Source organism: Poromitra crassiceps, assembly GCF_964638095.1.
Source record: "Poromitra crassiceps genome assembly, chromosome: 3".
Taxonomy (NCBI): Eukaryota; Metazoa; Chordata; class Actinopteri; order Beryciformes; family Melamphaidae; genus Poromitra; species Poromitra crassiceps.
In genome coordinates, this window is record NC_139625.1 from 21,172,151 (window position 1) to 21,181,137 (window position 8,987).

At 46.4% G+C, this 8,987-nt stretch overlaps 3 pseudogenes across 3 annotated transcripts; all 3 read left to right on the top strand.

The window, feature by feature from the left end:
- Positions 1-209: 209 nt before the first annotated feature.
- LOC310773012 (14-3-3 protein zeta/delta pseudogene) lies at positions 210-1,154 on the top strand (annotated as a pseudogene). Its single transcript has one exon. The product of its transcript is annotated as a 14-3-3 protein zeta/delta pseudogene (transcript).
- Positions 1,155-5,595: 4,441 nt separating this feature from the next.
- On the top strand, positions 5,596-6,492 carry LOC310773013 (14-3-3 protein beta/alpha-A pseudogene; annotated as a pseudogene). The gene has a single exon. The product of its transcript is annotated as a 14-3-3 protein beta/alpha-A pseudogene (transcript).
- A 285-nt stretch (positions 6,493-6,777) lies between these two features.
- Positions 6,778-8,769, top strand: LOC310773014 (14-3-3 protein beta/alpha-A pseudogene; annotated as a pseudogene). Its single transcript has 2 exons — positions 6,778-7,232; positions 8,399-8,769. The product of its transcript is annotated as a 14-3-3 protein beta/alpha-A pseudogene (transcript).
- The last annotated feature ends 218 nt before the right edge of the window (positions 8,770-8,987 follow it).

Here is an 8,987-nt window from a genome sequence, read left to right on the forward strand (position 1 = left end):
TCATCGGGTCATCAGAAATCCTTCCCGGCTAATTGTGACATCAGTGACTATACATTGACATCATCAGTGATTTATGACATCACTGATCATGTCATACACTGTGTGATGTTGTGACATCGTCAGTAATGTGATAAAGTCTCCCCTGCTGAAGCTATATGTAGGACCATTGGGGGGGGGAAAACACCAATATTACAAAAACTGCACTTATTATGGGAGTCAATGCGACAAAGATCAAGGACCTCGTGCAGAAGGCTAAGCTGGCAGAGCAAACTGAGCGTTACGATGACATGGCTGCCGCCATGAAGGCCGTGGCAGAGCAGAGCACCCATCTGTCCAGCGAGGAGCGGAACCTGCTGTCGGTGGCCTACAAGAATGCGGCTTGCGCCCGCCGCGCCGCCAGTCGTGTCGTGTCCAGTATCGTGCAGAAGTCCGAGGGCAGTGACAAGGAGGAGGCCATGGAGTACCGGGGAAAGATTGAGAAAGAGCTACAGAACATCTGCCATGACGTTCTGTCTCTGTTGGAGTTGTACCTCATTCCCAGTGGCAATTCGGCAGAGAGCAAAATCCTCTACTTGAAAATGAAAGGAGATTTCTCTCGCTACTTAGCCGAGGTGGCTAAGAAGAAGGTGGAGAGGAAGCACATCATTGATAAGTCAGAGAAAGCCTACAAGAAGGCCTTTAATCTCAGCAAGAGAAGGATGAAGGCCACACACCCCCTTCGTCTCAGCCTCGCTCTTAATTTTTCCATCTTCTACTATGAGATCCTCAAATCACCTGCGCAGGCCTGCCAGCTGGCCAAAATGGCTTTCGATGATGCCATTGCAGAGCTCGACTCACTGAGTGAAAATTCATACAAAGACAGTACCCTGATCATGCAGCTACTGAGAGAGAACTTGACACTGTGGACCTCTGACAACCCCGCTGATGACGAAGATGTGGATGCACAAGCCTCTGACAACCAGGTTGATGGTGAGTATGCAGAGGCTGGTGATGGTGAGTATGCAGAGGCTGGTGATGGCGAGTATGCAGAGGCTGGTGATGGCGAGTATGCAGAGGCTGGTGATGGCGAGTATGCAGAGGCTGGTGATGGCGAGTATGCAGAGCCCTCTGACAATCGGGGTAATGGCGATGATGCAGAGGATCCTGGAGATTGAGACAGACCGCCCTAGTCATCCAGGTCTGCCTGTCATCTTTGTCTTCTGGGTCAGATACAGCAGACGTTGATGTTGAGGTTATTGACGAGCTCATCAGGTGAGATTGGGGCTGGTTCCAGGGTGAGAGCATTGGAAAGCAGGTCTGAGAGTCTGGCTCCTCTTACTCTCACTGTGGTATAGTGGGGGGAAAGGCTCTTATCTTTACAACCATCCACCAAAAGTCCAAAGCAGGCCTGCTTTATTGCACAAACCAAATCTTCATCAAAACTTCTCATTTTAAGCGTGTAGGTTGCCAGGTTGCTAGCTAGCGTTTCACAGCGGTGGAGGCATTTGAGGTGACACACGGAGTGGAAAGGGATTTCCCTTCGCTCCGACTGAAACGGTTGCCACCAATGGCAGTTCTTATCCCCACAGTGCTTCCAGTCAGTCAGGCCATGATTTGACGGGGAATGGGGACGATTGGACGTTGAGAACCGGTAAATTGACAGCAGACGAGGTCAAGGATGTGGCCTTTGACATGGGTGGGGAAAGTTACGTGCCGAGTATGAGGTTGAAATTATCATGTGATGAAGTCAGAAGCATGTTGGTGGATGTGGATATTAAAGTCCGAGACAAACGCCAGAAAAGTCAGAGACAAACAACATCAGATGCAGAAAAAGCAAGAAGTGATAAAAGAGGACAAATAGAAGACAGGCGGAGAAGCGGCAGCCACAAACGATGCCAATGTCCGACAGTAAACACGTGATGCAGTGATTTATGACATCACTACACTAGTGACCTGGCCACCAGGCCTTTTTTCGGGGGACAGACATACATACAGACCTGGCCACCAGGCCGAGCCATCTAAAATGGTTTGACATCATTAGTGATTTATGACCTCATCACTATGTGTGAGTGTGACATCATCAGTGATTTATGACATCGGTAATACATCACTAGTAGTGACCTGGCCGAGCTGTATAGGACTGTATGGCATCATCAGTCATTTATGACATCAGTACTCTCTGTGACATCATCACTGATTTATGACATGGGTGATATATGACCACTATAGTGGTGACTGTGGTAACGGACTGTTCGTTATTTAAGGGGGCGGGGGGTCACTGGAGGTATTTGGAGCATTCTGAAATAAAAAGCTGTGACCCTTCTCTGAAAAAAATAATTTTCCTTCATCCGCCACTGGAAAAATATGACTGACCCTCCCCGAACAAGTTATACTATTTTTGCTTGTTAAACAATGTTGAGTGTCAAATGATAGCCTATCATTTGGGATGGTGGTACTCGGAAATGTTTTAACAATCAGGTTCCCCTGTCATAAATCACTGATGATGTCACATTAAAAAAACATGTAACCTACATGAATAAACAAATGAACGTGTATTACACGTTCATTTCAAAGCAGCGGCCATGTCCTTTAAAAGGACATGGCTGCTGCTTTGAAATGACATGTCCAATGCCTAGGCTACAGTTCTTCTCAAGACTAATAAGGCCTAAATAAGTCTAAACAAGAAATAACATCAATATAGATGGGGCGGGACATAGTGTTGTGTCATTAATCAATGCCACCACTAGTCACCCTTCACGCAACTTGTTAAGGAAGCGCAGCCACAGCTTGTCAAAATAAATACTCGTCCCATTGGCTCATTGGCTCACAGAGCATGGGCGCCTGGCCAATCCCGCACTTGACTGCATAGGGCGTGCGTGATCTGCCCAAAACCGTGGTGGGTTCCGTAATAACGCTTCACGTCTGTGTGGGTTTTACAAAATGCAACCAATGGAAAAGCATTAAAACGAGCTTTAATTCTCGTAACGCCATTCGCCCTCAATCTGTCACTCAAACCTCGAAATTCCTCCCCTACCTCCAGGTCTGTACCTCCTCAGCGAGGAGGACACTACCCAGAAAAGACACAGGCGGACGCGCTGTCTGATATCGTTTTGTTTAATCCTGTCTTCCTCTGACGTGAATAGATCAATAAAATGTTTTCGAGTTATCCCTAGGCTGCAAACTTGTTTAAACATGCAAATCGAAGTGGTTTCTGACGAGAATAAAGTAACGTTAACATGACGTTATGTCAGCCTCTTCTCATCCCCTCTCTGGGCCATGGGAGACAGTGGGAATCTCACTGCTCATGCCGGCTGCTCGTCCGGCAGAGAGTGCTTCCAAGTCGGACTGATAAATAACATAATTTGAGTTTACCAGGTAAGATATTAATAATGTAATGACACATCCAGCGAGAAACTAAGTATAATTAACACGTTCACTGCCAATGACGTGTTGATACGTCCAAAAAAATCCAACGGTTGACTGCCAATGACGTGTTAACACGTTCACTGCCAATGACGTATTAATACGTCAAAAATAATCCAACGGTTGACTGCCAATGACGTATTAATACGTCAAAAAAATGAAAAAAAAAAATTTGACCGTGGGATGTGCATCTAACCCTTTTACATCTCTTATATAATTATTGGAGCCACCGAACGTTTACAACCCATTCCACCGAACCACTAAGTGGCGACAGTGCTCTCCTGACTAGAGGAAGGCAAGCAAAAAGCAGCCATTCTCATGAAAATGGATGGGGGAAAACGCTTTCGTTTTCGCGCTGATTGCTGGCGATGCGGGATTGCAAATTTGCATAATAGATTACAGGTGGAACACACTTTGATACACGCAGCATAAATATGACCAGAATCGCAAAAGCTTCTCTCAACCAAAACTCCAAGAGGCGAGCGAGTCCATCCAGACTTCCTCAAACAGCGGCCGCGCAGACAGGCAGCAGCAGCAGCAAAGCAGTGAGACTGGTGACAAGCTTGTGACGGCCGCTGCAGCCAAGAAGAACGCCCACGGAGGGAGGAGTTGGAAGCAGAGGGGGGTTTCCTGCTGTTATGGAGGAAATTACTGTTCAAAACTATTGTTTAGATGTCTGACGTCTTACTGATGCCAAAAATGAATGGTTAAAGTGACTGTTCTATCGAATTTCACAAAAAGCCGTTTATCTCTGAATAATTTTTCTGACGCTGAAACCATGCTGTATTCAACTGCTAATGCTTACATAACTACTAACTCTACAAACTAACTCTTTTAGACAGAGAAAGCACACATTCTATTAGTTCTTTTGAGATATTGTGTGTTCACAAAATCTTAGCAGAAAAGAATCCTCGGGTCTTGAAAGATGAGCCAGAATCCTCAAAAAAACCCTCTGGCAGAAGCTAACTACAGTAAAAAAAAAACGTCTGGCAGTGAATGTGTTAATACGTAAAAAAAAAAAAAAAAAAAAAAATTGACGGTGGGACGTTGATCTAACCCTTTTACATCTCTTATATAAATATTGAAGCCACCGAACGTGTACAACCCATTCCACCGACCCACTAAGTGGCGACAGTGCTCTCCATTCTAGAAAAAGCCGAGCCAAAACTGCAGGGGAACGCGCGATGAAACCATTCTCATACTGTAAAATGGATTGGCGAAAACGCTTTCGCTTTCGCGCTGATTGCTGGTGGTGGGGGATTGCAAATTTGCATAATAGATTATGGGTGCAACACACTTTGAAACACGCAGCATAAATAAGACCAGAATCGCAAAAGAAACCCCGTTTCTTGGGGTTTCTCAACCGAAACCCCAAGAAACGAGCGAGCCCATCCTCGCCCAGCGGCCGCCAGCAGACAGGAGCAGCAGCAGCAGCAGCAGCAGCAGAAACGAGCTTGTGACACGCCCGCTGCAGCCAAGAAGAACACACACGGAGGGAGGAGTTTGAAGTAGAGGGGGGTTTCCTGCTGTTATGGAGGAAATTACTGTTCAAAACTATTGTTTAGATGTCTGACGTCTTACTGATGCCAAAAATGAATGGTTAAAGTGACTGTTCTATCGAATTTCACAAAAAGCTATTTATCTCAGCTTAAATTTCCAGACGCTGAAACCATGCTGTATTCAAGTGCTAATGCCTACATAACTACTAACTCTACAAACCAACTCTTTTAGACAGAGAAAGCACACATTCTATTAGTTCTTTTGAGATATTTTGTGTTCACAAAATCTTAGCAGAAAAGAATCCTCGGGTCTTGAAAGATGAGCCAGAATCCTCAAAAAAAACCTCTGGCAGAAGCTACCTACAGTAAAAAAAAATGGCTGGCAGTGAATGTGTTAAGACGTGCCAACTTTATGTGCCAAAAAACACGACTGCTCGACTGAATCTCCATCGACTCACAGGTCTCTCGATTGATGATCGAATCATCGACTTTAGAAAACAGCCCTAGATATCAAGGACTAAACAGTGACATCAGCAGTGATTTATTACATCTCTGATGATGATGTCATAGACATTCTGACATCATCAGTTATGTCATAAATCCTTCCCTGCTAATTCTAAACAGTGATGATGTCATGAATCCTTCCCTGCTGAGGCTATAAGTTGGACCAGTAGGGGACATATATAACACTGACATGGGAGGCAATGCGTCAACAGCAACATCAAAGGAGTTGGTGCGGAAGGCCAAGCTGGCAGAGCAAGCTGAGCGTTACGATGACATGGCCGCCGCTATGAAGGCTGTGACACAGGTGGGCACCCAGCTGTCCACCGAGGAGCAGAACCTGCTGTCGGTGGCCTACAAGAAAGCCGTTTGCGCCCGCCGCTGTGCCAGTCGCATGGTGTCCGACATCGTGCAGAAGACCGAGGGCAGCGACAAGCACGCCATGGCCAAGGAATACCGGGGAAAGATTGAGAAAGAGTTGCAGGACATCTGCAATGATGTTCTGGGTTTGTTGGACAAGTACCTCATTCGCCATGCCTATGCAACAGAGAGCAAAGTCCTCTACTTGAAAATGAAAGGAGATTTCTCTCGCTACTTAGCAGAGGTGGCTGTGGGAGATAAGAAGAAGAGCATCATTGATAAGTCACAGAAAGCATACACAGATGCCTTTGATATCAGCAAGAGAGCCATGAAGCCCACACATCCCATCCGTCTCGGCCTCGCCCTCAATTTCTCCATCTTCTACTACGAGATCCTCAACTCACCTGACCAGGCCTGCCAGCTGGCCCAAACAGCTTTCAATGAAGCTGTTGCAGAGCTTGACTCACAGAGTGAAGATTCATACAAAGACAGTACGCTGATCATGCACCTACTGAGTGACAACTTGACACTGTGGACCTCTGGCAACACGGGTGATGACGAGGATGCAGATGCCTCTGACAACCAGTGTTACTGCGAGGATGCACAGGCCTCTGACAACCAGTGTTACTGCGAGGATGCAGATGCCTCTGACAACCAGGGTGACGGCGTGTATGCAGATGCCTCTGACAACCAGGGTGACGGCGAAGATGCAGAGGATCCCAGAGATTGAGACGGACCCCCCTAGTCGTCCAGGTCTGCCTGTCATCTTCCTGGCTCATCTTGATCATTATCATCACCACTGAGACCACCTCCTTATCATCATTGTCATCCGGCTCTCTCCATCTCTTCTATTTAGTTCCTCTCTCCATCACTCATCTTACCTCTGTCTATTATTTGAGGCGTCTATAAGAGGGCCTGTCTGCCCGTCTGGACATCATCAGCGATGTCATAAATCCTTCCCTGCTGATGCTTATAAGTTGGACCGGTAGGAGAGTGGATCATCTTTAACACTGACATGGCATTCAATCCGTCAAAGACCAAAGAGTTGGTACAGAAGGCCAAGCTGGCAGAGCAAGCTACGCGTTACTATGACATGGTTGCCGCTATGAAGGCTGTGACAGAGGTGGGCACCCAATGAGCAGAGGAACCTGCTGTCGGTGGCCTACAACAAAGCTGTTTGCACCCGCCACTCCACCAGTCGCATGGTGTCTGGCATGGTGCAGAAGACCGAGGGCAGCAACGAGCACGCCATGGCCAAGGAATACCGGGGAAAGATTGAGAAAGAGTTGCAGGACATCTGCAATGACATTCTGGGTCTGTTGGACAAGTACCTCATTCCCAATGACAATGCAACAGAGAGCAAAGTCCTCTACTTGGGAATGAAAGGAGATTTATCTCGCTACTTAGCAGAGGTGGCTGTGAGAGATAAGGAGAAGAGTATCATTGATAAGTCACAGAAAGCATATGCCACTTTCAGACATGAACTCCGGGTCAGGTCAGGATTGCTTGCCCTGAGCCTGACCCGGGGGATACGTGAAGTGTAACCTTTCAGACATGAGGCATGTTGCTTTTATACATGTGGAGCACCTCCGGGTGTAAAGTAGAGAGGGGGAGGGGGTGGGGGGAATTTGGACATGACCACACAATGGGGAGTTGTGAAAACTGACCACACAGCTGTACTTCACTGTCTGAGCATAGCCTTAAGTGAATCGCATTGACATTCAACAAACTATCACGACATGCAGAGTCTGAAAACAAGTTGCTAAAAATACATAATGGGCGATAACTGCCTAACGTCACGGCATATAATCGTTTGCGCATAATATTAGTAATTCATTAAACAACCCTACAACTCACGCCCAGATGCATCGATTTCATCGAGTCTCAAGCGCTAAAAATAAAACAGGTCTTTGCTATGTTCCAGAAATGCGTCAATCCTAGAATTATACAGAATACAGGAAGCTAGACGTTTTTACCTTCAAAATAAAATAAATGTTGTATTGCTTAGTAACAAGAAATCAGAACGGTCGACTCACTACGGGTTAAAATTGACTTTTCGAAGGGAGCAGATATTCTTCCAGTGTATCTCTGTTCTGTATCTTTCGGATAACACAAAAAAACGTTACACGTGCATTTACTTCATTTAATTGGCATTATTGCAAAGGTTATACCCTGAAGTTTCCGTTTTATACTACCTGACTTGACGCTACTTGGAATTTGCGGTTCTGCACGTGAATCTTCATAAACGCTGTGTAAACGTTAAATCAAAGGCATGAACGCAACCAGATCCAGATACCCTACCTAGCGATGTCCAATACTGGGAAGCAGGACGACCCTCGCGTCCAAAAATGCTCATTAAATGTGTGTGCTGTGCGAAGCTATGCAGAAATTAAATAAGATCAAAGCCATGGGCATTTCAATCCAGCAACATGTAGCCTGTTGGCTGACACACACGGAGCAGGTTCGAGCTTCATTTGGAAAAACTGAAACGGCATGATGGTTTTTTTGCTCGCTCATTCACATCGACTATTTATAGCGCATAGCGCACCAAAATGTGTTCATACATACACCGCCATCCGGATGCCCTCTAGATAACTCCCGAGTTCCAAGGCATGTCTGAAAGCGGCTATACACAGATGCCTTTGATATCAGCAAGAGAGCCATGAAGCCCACACATCCCATCCGTCTCGGCCTCGCCCTCAATTTCTCCATCTTCTACTACGAGATCCTCAACTCACCTGAGCAGGCCTGCCAGCTGGTCCAAACAGCTTTCAATTAAGCTTTTGCAGAGCTTGACTCACAGAGTGAAGATTCATACAAAGACAGTACCCTGATCATGCACCTACTGAGTGACAACTTGACACTGTGGACCTCTGGCAACACGGGTGACGGCGAGGATGCAGAGGCCTCTGACAACCAGTGTGACGACGAGGATGCAGAGGCCTCTGACAACCAGTGTGACGACGAGGATGCAGAGGATCCCAGAGATTGTGACCGACCCCTCTAGTCGCCCAGGTCTGCCTGTCATCTTTCCTGGCTCATCATCTTCATCATTATCATCAACACTGAGACCACCTCCTTATCATCATTTATTTCTATTGGCCCTGACGGCCTGTCTGCCCATCTGTATGTAAGTCCATATGCCCCCCACCCCGAAAGAAAGAAAGAAAGAAAGAAAGAAAGAAAGAAAGAAAGAAAGAAAGAAAGAAAAAAAGTAGGACTGAT